The sequence below is a fragment of the Gymnoscopelus microlampas genome, assembly GCF_963454915.1.
Source record: "Gymnoscopelus microlampas genome assembly, chromosome: 4".
NCBI classification, from domain to species: domain Eukaryota; kingdom Metazoa; phylum Chordata; class Actinopteri; order Myctophiformes; family Myctophidae; genus Gymnoscopelus; species Gymnoscopelus microlampas.
In genome coordinates, this window is record NC_139941.1 from 18,292,695 (window position 1) to 18,308,448 (window position 15,754).

Sequence of the window (15,754 nt, forward strand, 5' to 3'; positions counted from 1 at the left end):
GAAATATTACAGAATCCCATCCATTTCAATGTAATCTTTAGAAAAATCATAAAAAAATCAGAAAACATAGTTATCACCCAACAACTATATATGAATGTGCCCCATGGTCTCTTGTGCACCTGTGATGATTACAAATATGTTTTACAGCAGCAATTATTAATAATAAATTATTGAAATATTACAGAATTCCATCCATTTCAATGTAATCTTTAGAAAAATCATAAAAAATCCAAAAAACATAGTTATCGCCCAACAACTATATATTAATGTGCCCCATGGTCTCTTGTGTACCTGTGATGATTACCAATATGTTTTACAGCAGCATTTATTAATAATAAATTATTGAAATATTACAGAATCCCATCCTATTCAATGTAATCTTTAGAAAAATCATAAGAAATCCAAAAAACATAGTTTTCGCCCAACAACTATATATTAATGTGCCCCATGGTCTCTTGTACACCTGTGATGATTACCAATATGTTTTACAGCAGCAATTATTAATAATAAATTATTGAAATATTATAGAATCCCATGCATTTCAATGTAATCTTTAAAAAAATCATAAAAAAATCCCAAAAACATAGTTATCGCCCAACAACTATATATTAATGTGCCCCATGGTCTCTTGTGCATCTGTGATGATTACCAATATGTTTTACAGCAGCAATTATTAATAATAAATTATTGAAATATTATAGAATCCCATGCATTTCAATGTAATCTTTAAAAAAATCATAAAAAAATCCCAAAAACATAGTTATCACCCAACAACTATATATTAATGTGCCCCATGGTCTCTTGTGCACCTGTGATGATTACCAATATGTTTTACAGTAGCATTTATTAATAATAAATTATTGAAATATTACAGAATCCCATCCAATTCAATGTAATCTTTAGAAAAATCATAACAAATCCAAAAAACATAGTTATTGCCCAACAACTATATATTAATGTGCCCCATGGTCTCTTGTGTACCTGTGATGATTACCAATATGTTTTACAGCAGCATTTATGAATAAGAAATTATTTAAATATTACAGAATCCCATCCTATTCAGTGTAATCTTTAGAAAAATCATAAGAAATCCAATAAACATAGTTATCGCCCAACAACTATATATTAATGTGCCCCATGGTCTCTTGTACACCTGTGATGATTATCAATATGTTTTACAGCAGCAATTATTAATAATAAATTATTGAAATATTACAGAATCCCATCCATTTCAATGTAATCTTTAGAAAAATCATAAAAAAATCAGAAAACATAGTTATCACCCAACAACTATATATTAATGTGCCCCATGGTCTCTTGTGCACCTGTGATGATTACCAATATGTTTTACAGCAGCAATTATTAATAATAAATTATTGAAATATTATAGAATCCCATGCATTTCAATGTAATCTTTAAAAAAATTATAAAAAATCCAAAAAACATAGTTATCACCCAACAACTATATATTAATGTGCCCTATGGTCTCTTGTACACCTGTGATGATTACCAATATGTTTTACAGCAGCAATTATTAATAATAAATTATTGAAATATTACAGGATCCCATCCATTTCAATGTAATTTTTCAAAAAATCTTTAAAAATCCAAAAAACATAGTTATCACTCAACAACTATATATTAATGTGCCCCATGGTCTCTTTTAAAGCTGTGATGATTATCAATATGTTTTACAGCAGCAATTATTAATAATAAATTATTGGAATATTATAGAATCCCATGCATTTCAATGTAATCTTTAGAGAAATCATAAAAAATCCAAAAAACATAGTTATCGCCCAACAACTATATATTAATGTGCCCCATGGTCTCTTGTACACCTGCGATGATTATCAATATGTTTTACAGCAGCAATTATTAATAATAAATTATTGAAATATTACAGGATCCCATCCATTTCAATGTAATTTTTCAAAAAATCTTTAAAAATCCAAAAAACATAGTTATCACTCAACAACTATATATTAATGTGCCCCATGGTCTCTTTTAAAGCTGTGATGATTATCAATATGTTTTATAATATTTATTTTATTGAAATATTATAGAATCCAATGCATTTCAATGTATTCTTTAAAAAAATCATAAAAAATCCCCAAAACATAGTTATCGCCCAACAACTATATATTAATGTGCCCCATGGTCTCTTGTACACCTGTGATGATTATCAATATGTTTTACAGCAGCAATTATTAATAATAATAAATTATTGAAATATTACAGAATCCCATCCTATTCAATGTAATCTTTAGAAAAATCATAACAAATCCCCAAAACATAGTTATCGCCCAACAACTATATATTAATGTGCCCCATGGTCTCTTGTACACCTGTGATGATTACCAATATGTTTTACAGCAGCAATTATTAATAATAAATTATTGAAATATTATAGAATCCCATGCATTTCAATGTAATTTTTTAAAAAATCATAAAAAATCCCCAAAACATAGTTATCACCCAACAACTATATATTAATGTGCCCCATGGTCTCTTGTGTACCTGTGATGATTACCAATATGTTTTACAGCAGCATTTATTAATAATAAATTATTGAAATATTACAGAATCCCATCCTATTCAATGTAATCTTTAGAAAAATCATAAGAAATCCAAAAAACATAGTTATCGCCCAACAACTATATATTAATGTGCCCCATGGTCTCTTGTACACCTGTGATGATTATCAATATGTTTTACAGCAGCAATTATTAATAATAAATTATTGAAATATTACAGAATCCCATCCATTTCAATGTAATCTTTAGAAAAATCATAAAAAAAATCAGAAAACATAGTTATCACCCAACAACTATATATGAATGTGCCCCATGGTCTCTTGTGCACCTGTGATGATTACCAATATGTTTTACAGCAGCAATTATTAATAATAAATTATTGAAATATTACAGGATCCCATCCATTTCAATGTAATTTTTCAAAAAATCTTTAAAAATCCGAAAAACATAGTTATCACTCAACAACTATATATTAATGTGCCCCATGGTCTCTTTTAAAGCTGTGATGATTATCAATATGTTTTACAGCAGCAATTATTAATAATAAATTATTGGAATATTATAGAATCCCATGCATTTCAATGTAATCTTTAGAAAAATCATAAAAAATCCAAAAAACATAGTTATCGCCCAACAACTATATATTAATGTGCCCCATGGTCTCTTGTACACCTGCGATGATTATCAATATGTTTTACAGCAGCAATTATTAATAATAAATTATTGAAATATTACAGGATCCCATCCATTTCAATGTAATTTTTCAAAAAATCTTTAAAAATCCAAAAAACATAGTTATCACTCAACAACTATATATTAATGTGCCCCATGGTCTCTTTTAAAGCTGTGATGATTATCAATATGTTTTATAATATTTATTTTATTGAAATATTATAGAATCCAATGCATTTCAATGTATTCTTTAAAAAAATCATAAAAAATCCCCAAAACATAGTTATCGCCCAACAACTATATATTAATGTGCCCCATGGTCTCTTGTACACCTGTGATGATTATCAATATGTTTTACAGCAGCAATTATTAATAATAAATTATTGAAATATTACAGAATCCCATCCATTTCAATGTAATCTTTAGAAAAATCATAAAAAAATCAGAAAACATAGTTATCACCCAACAACTATATATTAATGTGCCCCATGGTCTCTTGTGCACCTGTGATGATTACCAATATGTTTTAAAGCAGCAATTATTAATAATAAATTATTGAAATATTATAGAATCCCATGCATTTCAATGTAATCTTTAAAAGAATTATAAAAAATCCAAAAAACATAGTTATCACCCAACAACTATATATTAATGTGCCCCATGGTCTCTTGTACACCTGTGATGATTACCAATATGTTTTACAGCAGCAATTATTAATAATAAATTATTGAAATATTACAGGATCCCATCCATTTCAATGTAATTTTTCAAAAAATCTTTAAAAATCCCAAAAACATAGTTATCACTCAACAACTATATATTAATGTGCCCCATGGTCTCTTTTAAAGCTGTGATGATTATCAATATGTTTTACAGCAGCAATTATTAATAATAAATTATTGGAATATTATAGAATCCCATGCATTTCAATGTAATCTTTAGAAAAATCATAAAAAATCCAAAAAACATAGTTATCGCCCAACAACTATATATTAATGTGCCCCATGGTCTCTTGTACACCTGCGATGATTATCAATATGTTTTACAGCAGCAATTATTAATAATAAATGATTGAAATATTACAGGATCCCTTCCATTTCAATGTAATTTTTCAAAAAATCTTTAAAAATCCAAAAAACATAGTTATCACTCAACAACTATATATTAATGTGCCCCATGGTCTCTTTTAAAGCTGTGATGATTATCAATATGTTTTACAGCAGCAATTATTAATAATAAATGATTGAAATATTATAGAATCCCATGCATTTCAATGTAATCTTTAAAAAAATCATAAAAAATCCCAAAAACATAGTTATTGCCCAACAACTATATATTAATGTGCCCCATGGTTTCTTGTACACCTGTGATGATTACCAATATGTTTTACAGCAGCAATTATTAATAATAAATTATTGAAATATTACAGAATCCCATCCATTTCAATGTAATCTTTAAAAAAATTATAAAAAATCCAAAAAACATAGTTATCACCCAACAACTATATATTAATGTGCCCCATGGTCTCTTGTAAAGCTGTGATGATTATCAATATGTATTACAGCAGCAATTATTAATAATAAATTATTGAAATATTACAGGATCCCATCCATTTCAATGTAATTTTTCAAAAAATCTTTAAAAATCCAAAAAACATAGTTATCACTCAACAACTATATATTAATGTGCCCCATGGTCTCTTTTAAAGCTGTGATGATTATCAATATGTTTTATAATATTTATTTTATTGAAATATTATAGAATCCAATGCATTTCAATGTATTCTTTAAAAAAATCATAAAAAATCCCCAAAACATAGTTATCGCCCAACAACTATATATTAATGTGCCCCATGGTCTCTTGTACACCTGTGATGATTATCAATATGTTTTACAGCAGCAATTATTAATAATAATAAATTATTGAAATATTACAGAATCCCATCCTATTCAATGTAATCTTTAGAAAAATCATAACAAATCCCCAAAACATAGTTATCGCCCAACAACTATATATTAATGTGCCCCATGGTCTCTTGTACACCTGTGATGATTACCAATATGTTTTACAGCAGCAATTATTAATAATAAATTATTGAAATATTATAGAATCCCATGCATTTCAATGTAATTTTTTAAAAAATCATAAAAAATCCCCAAAACATAGTTATCACCCAACAACTATATATTAATGTGCCCCATGGTCTCTTGTGTACCTGTGATGATTACCAATATGTTTTACAGCAGCATTTATTAATAATAAATTATTGAAATATTACAGAATCCCATCCTATTCAATGTAATCTTTAGAAAAATCATAAGAAATCCAAAAAACATAGTTATCGCCCAACAACTATATATTAATGTGCCCCATGGTCTCTTGTACACCTGTGATGATTATCAATATGTTTTACAGCAGCAATTATTAATAATAAATTATTGAAATATTACAGAATCCCATCCATTTCAATGTAATCTTTAGAAAAATCATAAAAAAAATCAGAAAACATAGTTATCACCCAACAACTATATATGAATGTGCCCCATGGTCTCTTGTGCACCTGTGATGATTACCAATATGTTTTACAGCAGCAATTATTAATAATAAATTATTGAAATATTACAGGATCCCATCCATTTCAATGTAATTTTTCAAAAAATCTTTAAAAATCCGAAAAACATAGTTATCACTCAACAACTATATATTAATGTGCCCCATGGTCTCTTTTAAAGCTGTGATGATTATCAATATGTTTTACAGCAGCAATTATTAATAATAAATTATTGGAATATTATAGAATCCCATGCATTTCAATGTAATCTTTAGAAAAATCATAAAAAATCCAAAAAACATAGTTATCGCCCAACAACTATATATTAATGTGCCCCATGGTCTCTTGTACACCTGCGATGATTATCAATATGTTTTACAGCAGCAATTATTAATAATAAATTATTGAAATATTACAGGATCCCATCCATTTCAATGTAATTTTTCAAAAAATCTTTAAAAATCCAAAAAACATAGTTATCACTCAACAACTATATATTAATGTGCCCCATGGTCTCTTTTAAAGCTGTGATGATTATCAATATGTTTTATAATATTTATTTTATTGAAATATTATAGAATCCAATGCATTTCAATGTATTCTTTAAAAAAATCATAAAAAATCCCCAAAACATAGTTATCGCCCAACAACTATATATTAATGTGCCCCATGGTCTCTTGTACACCTGTGATGATTATCAATATGTTTTACAGCAGCAATTATTAATAATAAATTATTGAAATATTACAGAATCCCATCCATTTCAATGTAATCTTTAGAAAAATCATAAAAAAATCAGAAAACATAGTTATCACCCAACAACTATATATTAATGTGCCCCATGGTCTCTTGTGCACCTGTGATGATTACCAATATGTTTTAAAGCAGCAATTATTAATAATAAATTATTGAAATATTATAGAATCCCATGCATTTCAATGTAATCTTTAAAAGAATTATAAAAAATCCAAAAAACATAGTTATCACCCAACAACTATATATTAATGTGCCCCATGGTCTCTTGTACACCTGTGATGATTACCAATATGTTTTACAGCAGCAATTATTAATAATAAATTATTGAAATATTACAGGATCCCATCCATTTCAATGTAATTTTTCAAAAAATCTTTAAAAATCCCAAAAACATAGTTATCACTCAACAACTATATATTAATGTGCCCCATGGTCTCTTTTAAAGCTGTTATGATTATCAATATGTTTTACAGCAGCAATTATTAATAATAAATTATTGGAATATTATAGAATCCCATGCATTTCAATGTAATCTTTAGAAAAATCATAAAAAATCCAAAAAACATAGTTATCGCCCAACAACTATATATTAATGTGCCCCATGGTCTCTTGTACACCTGCGATGATTATCAATATGTTTTACAGCAGCAATTATTAATAATAAATGATTGAAATATTACAGGATCCCTTCCATTTCAATGTAATTTTTCAAAAAATCTTTAAAAATCCAAAAAACATAGTTATCACTCAACAACTATATATTAATGTGCCCCATGGTCTCTTTTAAAGCTGTGATGATTATCAATATGTTTTACAGCAGCAATTATTAATAATAAATGATTGAAATATTATAGAATCCCATGCATTTCAATGTAATCTTTAAAAAAATCATAAAAAATCCCAAAAACATAGTTATTGCCCAACAACTATATATTAATGTGCCCCATGGTTTCTTGTACACCTGTGATGATTACCAATATGTTTTACAGCAGCAATTATTAATAATAAATTATTGAAATATTACAGAATCCCATCCATTTCAATGTAATCTTTAAAAAAATTATAAAAAATCCAAAAAACATAGTTATCACCCAACAACTATATATTAATGTGCCCCATGGTCTCTTGTAAAGCTGTGATGATTATCAATATGTATTACAGCAGCAATTATTAATAATAAATTATTGAAATATTACAGAATCCCATCCATTTCAATGTAATCTTTAGAAAAATCATAAGAAATCCAAAAAACATAGTTATCGCCCAACAACTATATATTAATGTGCCCCATGGTCTCTTGTACACCTGTGATGATTATCAATATGTTTTACAGCAGCAATTATTAATAATAAATGATTGAAATATTACAGAATCCAATCCAATTCAATGTAATCTTTAGAAAAATCATAAAAAATCCCAAAAACATAGTTATCACCCAACAACTATTTATTAATGTTCCCCATGGTCTCTTGTACACCTGTGATGATTATCAATATGTTTTACAGCAGCATTTATTAATAATAAATTATTGAAATATTACAGAATCCCATCCAATTCAATGTAATCTTTAGAAAAATCATAAAAAATCCCCAAAACATAGTTATCACCCAACAACTATGTATTAATGTGCCCCATGGTCTCTTGTACACCTTTGTACACCTGTGATGATTATCAATATGTTTTACAGCAGCAATTATTAATAATAAAGTATTGAAATATTACAGAATCCCATCCACTTCAATGTAATCTTTAGAAAAATCATAAGAAATCCAAAAAACATAGTTATCGCCCAACAACTATATATTAATGTTCCCCCGGTCTCTTGTACACCTGTGATGATTATCAATATGTTTTACAGCAGCATTTATTACTAAAAAAATATTGAAATATTACAGAATCCCAAGCGTAACTGCCTACTATGGGATATCATCGGAAACCGGTAGTGGTATAAATACCATTGCGTCACATGAGCTCTTCTTCCACTCTGCCAACGCGAAGCACACGGAGCCAACGAAGCATAACTAAGGGGAAACTGACAAAATCCAACAATACCCATGTGACAACACGTGACAATATGTTGAAAGGGTGTGCTTTGATTGGCTAGCGAGACGCATGATGAAATAGAGTCCTATAAATAGGTGTGTCACTTCAAAAGATCATTTATATTTTTTGAAGTGAGGTAAGACAGGATTAATCATGAACAGTACTGGCGGAGACCTGTGCTCCGAGGAGCACATTTTCTAGTTTTACTTTCTTTTCCTGTCCTCTCCGTTTTCATTGCCACAAGGCACCGCGACTGAGCTAAGGCTAACGCTAAAGCTAAAGCTAATGGCTAGGCTAGCAGCCTAGCCTTTTTTTCGCCTCGTGTCTCGACGGAAGAGGGAAAAGATGGAGGCACCTCGTCACTGCGCGTTCCGAGGATGCGGTTTCCTGGTCGCTGCGGACGACGACCACTGCCTTTGCATCTCCTGCCTTGGCCCGAGCCATGGCTGGCTTGCTTGCGAGCGGGGCCAGGACAAAGGCGGCTGCGGGCCATGCGGGATGTTCTCCGAGGCCCAGCTAGACCGGCGCCTGCAAAGGGCCATGGACCTAGCGGCCTCGACAAGCGGCGGTGCTAGCCCCGAAGCTCCCCAATCAAAGGCACCGAGGAAGCTAGCACTAGCCCAGGGGCCTTGGGCCCTCCGCTCCACTCGGCCCCACGCGCCAGTGGAGCCATCAGCAAGGTCCGGGATGAGCAGGCCTCTAGGGCCGCTCCCTCATCCCCTGACCGAGAGGTCGCTGCCGAGGCTGTCGGGCCTCCCAGCCTTCTCCCCCACCACCTCCATCGCCGCATGGGGAGACACTGCCACGGAATGCAGCGACTCGGACGGCGAGGACGAGGAATTCATCGTGGTGGTGGACGAGGAGGAGGATATAGGCCCAACATCCTACCAGCAGTCTCAGAAGGTACCGTTGTCCAGCCCGGACCGTCCTGAGCCTGCATCGGAGCCTGCTCCGGACCCAGCGGTGGCTCCTGCGGTTGCCAGCCAGGCGTCGGAACCGCTGGAGCCCGTGTCCGCAGTGCTCAAGTGCTCAGTGCTTGAGCAGCCGATGGAGCAGGTGAAGACGTCCATCGGGGTCCCCATCGCGGGGACCGACCACACCAGGAGGTCCAAGACCACGACGCACGCCACACTCTACAAGGCCTCGGCAACGGCAGCCAAGGTACTAACATGGAGTCGCTTTTCCAGGGTTCCGCCGCGGCGAAGCTTGCGGAGATGCAAGCCCGGCCCCTGGAGGACACGGCATCAGCGGCTCAGGTACACGAAACTTTCATTGCAGACGCAGTGGAGCTAGCGAGGCTGGTCCAGCTCGCAATACTCTGCTCCTCTACCGCCCTGATGTGGATGGGCCGAACCATGCCTCTCACAGCCGACTTAGAGAGACTACAGTGGCTCGAGCTCGCCTCTGGTTGCAAGGCCATCTTGACCTCGGGTCTGAAAAGCCTCCCGCTCAAACCGGACAACCTCTTCGACACCGCTGCCGACTGGATCATCAAGACCAAGGCGGCGGAGAAGCAGCTCAAGGACACAACCACAGGCCTCCTCTCAACCCCCGCAACCCCCGCTGTGGCCAGGCCTAAACAGCAAGGCCTGGGGGCGGCAGACGCACCTCTGGACGTCAGCGTGGTGCATCCAGGGCGTCCTCCACCAGAGCTAGTTCCTGGGAGCGACCCGATAGCTCTCTTGGTTTCCAGGACGTAAGGCGTAAGGACGACAAGAAAGCTCCCCAACCCCCCCCTCACCTCGGCCCCGATGCAAGGACAGTGGGCCCCGGCGCGGGGGTTGGGAGGGTAAATGACATTAATTTCCCGGTTCTACTGGGTGAGCACCAGCTGATTTTCCCGTCACGGCCCCTCGGTCGGCGTCATGCGGGGCCAGCTTCCGAAACGCCCCCGACAGAACGGGGCGACATCCCAAACACTGTAGGGCATAGATATTCAACTGGCGGCCCGCGGGCCACGTGCGGCCCGCGAGGAGCTTCCTTGTGGCCCCTGGCCATATTAAAAAAAAAATAAAAAAAAATAAAAAAAAATAATAATAATAATTTTCATAATTATTATTTATTTTAATTTTGATTTATGTTATCAAAGTTAAAACAGTACAAATTATTTATCCTTCATTAGTTCTTGAAAGGCCATCTTTCATTGGAACTTAACTTAGAACCTTAAATAGAACCGAATTAGACCGAATTAGACCCGAAAAAAGGTTGATTTATATTGGTCAAATAGAACCGAATTAGACCCGAATTAGACCGAATTAGACCCGAATTAGACCCGAAAAATTTCGCGCGCGTACGCGCGCAAATTGTGTGCACATTTGCGCTGTGTGGCCCCCGACTCCAAGTTATTTTACAGTTGTGGCCCCCTGCCTAATCTAGTTGAATACCCCTGCTGTAGGGACAGATCCTGTGCATGCTGTAATCATTGTGAATCAAATACAGGTAGTGAAACCTTTAATTTTGAATCAAATGTCTCTAATATGCTATGTGAAAGGGGGGTTCTGTGTAAACAAAACTTTGTTTCCAACTGCGACACAGCAGTTGCTTCTTCCGTCCGGCAGAGGGCGGCAAAACACCTCTGCAGGACGGAGGAGCCACAAAATGGCCGCCTCCCAACACCTCGCCAAAATGGCGGAGGTGAGGCGGAAGTTTACGTCTCACAGAACCCCGGTGTTACACCGGCGAATGTCCCCAGGGGGAGCAATACTTTCGCTCCGGGTACACACACCTCACAAGAGGTCCGTTCCTATCGACCTCACGAACATGGCGGACGAAGTTCAACGGAAATCGCCTCGACGGGCCCCGGTGTCGCTCCATCAACACTCCCCTGGTCGGAGAGGTGTTCGGATCCGGGTAAGTACTACACCGGGGCAAGGGTCCGAGACTACGTCTGGAGAGCCGACAGCGTCTCGTATCCCCATGGGAACGGGCGCGTGCTCTGTGACGAGACCGACATTAGCCCAGCTAGCGCTACCGAGCAATGCTACAGGGCGGATGTCTACGGTGTGTGGGATTCCCCGTCTACGTCACGGGCTTTCCCCACCGTCGATCGGTCAGAGCCCGACGGGGCAGATGATTTCAGCAGCCCCCACCATCCCCACGAACCCTCTCGCTCGATGCTTTTCCGAATGGAAAGCATGCAAACCGAATCCTTGAGTGCTGCGTACCATGTTAACAGGATACAGGTTGCAATTTTCGAGCAAACCTCCACTATCGGGCAAGATAGTGTTCTCCCACGCGTCGGGCCAAGTGGCCATAACGCTGAGGGAAGAGGTTTCAGCTCTCCTGAGCAAGGGCACAATCAGTGATTTATCTCCGGATCAGAACCGACTGGGTTATTATTCAGAGCTTTTCCTGGTGAAAAGAAGGGGGGGGGGGGGGGGGGGGCTATTCTGAACCTGAAGGGTTTGAACAGAATTCTGCAGGTTTTTCAATTAAACTTTGTATGCTCACAACAGCGACGCTGTTGAAGACCATACGAAAAAGCGATTGGTGGACGGGTATAGATATCAAGGATACCTATCTTTACGTCCCAATCTAACCGCCGCACTGCAAAGTCCCTGCGCTTCGGTTACGAAGGCGAGACGTGCAAGCATGCGGTACTCCCGTCCGGCATGTCACTAAGCCACAGGGTTTTTTCGTGACTGTGCACGGAGGCGGCGATAGCCCCGCTGCGGCAGCAGGGTCTGCGTCTGGCGACATATGTAGACAACTGGCTGCTGGCAGCGGACTCCAGGGTGGAGGTGGCACGGCACACGGAGGTGGCCATTACGCACCTGCAGTCCCTGGGCTTCACAATCGACGCTCAGGAGTGCGCTCTGATTCTTCCCAGCTAGCCACCTTCGTGGGAATTTTGGATTCCACCACGATGGTTGCGCGCCTGTCTCAGGACAGGACGGCGAGCTCTTTCACATGTGTGCGCTCCCTGCGCCTGGGGCGCCGGGTCACGTGCAAGACATGCATGCAAGCCGCGGGTCTCATGGCTTCGGCCATACGCCTGACCCGGTTGGGCAGATTCCACGAGAGACCTTTCCAGCAATGGATGCGGTCTCTGAGGATACCGCAGACCATGGGCTCACGGAAAGTGGTAGTGACATCACAGTTTGTGTCGTCACTCGAACCATGAACACACACGGCCTTCCTATCCAGAGGGGTCAGGATACAGGTAGGCACAGTAGTGTCCTGGAAGGTGATTACCATGGACGCCAGCTTCTCAGGTTAGGATACCTGGAGTTGCTGGGAGTCTTCCTCGCTCTCGAGGGTTTCAAGAGCCACATCGTGGGGTTCCATGTCCTGGTCAGAACGGAAAATGTCACAACGATGTGTTCTGCCTACAAACAAGGAGGCTTAGGGTCTCTTGTTTTGGTCAGATTAGCGCGCATGCTTACGCCTTGGAGCGTACAACATTCGGCTTCACTACGCGCCACTCATGTACCGGGCCTCCTGAGACATGGGTGCAGACCGGTTGTCCAAAACAAGGGCTCCGGTACGGGGACTGGCCACTATGCCCGAGGACGTTGGGCCTGATCTGGGCCCGGTTCGGCCGGGCCCAAATCGGCCTGGTGGCTCCAAGAAGAACGCGGAGTGCTCGCGGTTCTTCTCGATCGATCACCTGGTCCAGTCTTGGGAGTAGACGCCAGTCTTGGGAGTAGACGCACCACGGTCAGATGGGACCTGACCGTGGTGCTGGAAGCACTATGCCGGCCCCCCTTTTGAACCTTTTGAGACTTAGATCTGACGATCGTAAGCCTCAAAACGGTGCTCCTGGTGGCCCTTTTTACGGCATGACGCGTCTGTGACATGCAGGCGCTCTCGGTGAGTGGGGCTGCATGTGGTTTTCGGACGACGGCAGGAGGGTTTTGTTGAAACCCAACTTGGCCTTCGTGTCCCACACCGGCGCAGTTGCGGGGACTGGGGGCTTTTCATCCTCCGCGGTTCTTTTCGGCAAAGGATGAACGGTTACTTTGTCTCTGTCCAGTGAGGGCTCTGAAGCTCTACTGTTAGAGTGCAGCTATGGGCCGTAGGTCGTCTCAGCCTTTCGTCGCCTTTGGCCGAAGTCAGAGGTAGGCGATGGCTAAACCGACCCTGTCCAGATGGATCGTGGAGGCGATTCGGTTGGCGTACGAGAGTAGAGGGGTCCCTATTCCACTGGGACTGAGGGCCCTCTCTGCTCGGAAGGTAGCTGCATCTTGGGCCCTTTACAAAGGGGTGTCGATGCAGGTGATCTGCTCCGCGGCTGACTGGTCGTCTCCCTCGACCTTTGCATCTACTTACAGCCTTGACGTGGCGGCATCTACGATGGCGCGTACAGTCTTGGGTGTGGGAACTGACTCCGGGTAGAAGAGTCTGGACATGCCTTGGGGCATGTCTTTTCTCCCTGTGTGAGTGCAGCAGCCGGGTTCCGACGGGGTCTGCGAGGCGTGCTCTCTCTCTCCCCGTCACGGTTTAATTGGTTGTTTCTAAACCTTTTTGCACCTTTCTTACTGGTGGGGGAGTGTAAACTTGCCTTGGGGCATGTTTCTTCTCCCTGTAAGTGTGCAGTGGCCAGTTTCATGGTAGGGAATGCGAGGGGTGCCCGGGGGCATGCTTCTCTTCCTACCTGGCTGGCCTTCCTTGCCCTCCTGGGACCGGCTAGGCATGGTCCAGGGAGGAGGAGGCCTTGGTTTCTCTGTCACTGGTTGGATAATCTAGGTTTTATCCAGTATTGGTGACAGGGACAGGATTTATGTCCTGCGCGTCCCGACCCGAGGGGTCTGGGGTGCCTGTAGGTCAGGGTCCTGCCGGGGGCAGGTCCTGAGGCCTTCGGCAAGCGTGTGGGTAAGGGTTGTCACAACTGGGGGCTCCCCTGGGGGACGTGTATGTGTCCCATAGTAAGCAATTGCTTAAGCTGGAGCTCATGTGACGCAAACCGGAAACCGGTAGTGGTATAAAAAATACCACTACCGGTTGACCCTTATCCAATAGACATTGGAGTTCCGGGAGTCCTGTTGTTGCTCTGTGCGATCGCCAGGGGGCGATGATATCCCATTGTAAGAAGTTGCTTAAAGCTACGCTATAATAACTATGTTTTGAATCTTTTATGATTTTTTTGAAAAATTACATTGAAATGGATGGGATACTGTACTATTTCAATAATTTATTATTAATAATTGCTACTGTAAAACATATTGGTAATAATCACAGGTGTACAAGAGACCATGGGGCACATTAATATATAGTTGTTGGGTGATAACTATGTTTTTTGGATTTTTTATGATTTTTCTAAAGATTACATTGAAATGGATGGGATTCTGTAATATTTCAATAATTTATTATTAATAAATGCTGCTGTAAAACATATTGGTAATCATCACAAGTGTAAAACAGACCATGGGGCACATTAATATATAGTTGTTGGGCGATAACTATGTTTTTTGGATTTGTTATGATTTTTCTGAAGATTACATTGAAATGGATGGGATTTTGTAATATTTCAATAATTTATTATTAATAATTGCTGCTGTAAAACATATTGATAATCATCAAAGCTTTACAAGAGACCATGGGGCACATTAATATATAGTTGTTGGGTGATAACTATGTTTTTTGGATTTTTTATGATTTTTCTAAAGATTACATTGAAATGGATGGGATTCTGTAATATTTCAATAATTTATTATTAATAATTGCTGCTGTAAAACATATTGATAATCATCAAAGCTTTACAAGAGACCATGGGGCACATTAATATATAGTTGTTGGGTGATAACTATGTTTTTTGGATTTTTTATGATTTTTCTAAAGATTACATTGAAATGGATGGGATTCTGTAATATTTCAATAATTCATTATTAATAATTGCTGCTGTAAAACATATTGATAATCATCACAGGTGTAAAAGAGACCATGGGGCACATTAATATATAGTTGTTGGGCGATAACTATGTTTTTTGGATTTCTTAAGATTTTTCTAAAGATTACATTGAAATGGATGGGATTCTATTATTTCAATAATTTATTATTAATAAATGCTGCTGTAAAACATATTGATAATCATCACAGGTGTAAAAGAGACCATGGGGCACATTAATACATAGTTGTTGGGTGATAACTATGTTTTGGGGATTTTTTTAATGATTTTTCTAAAGATTACATTGAATTGGATGGGATTCTGTAATATTTCAATAATTTATTATTAATAAATGCTGCTGTAAAACAT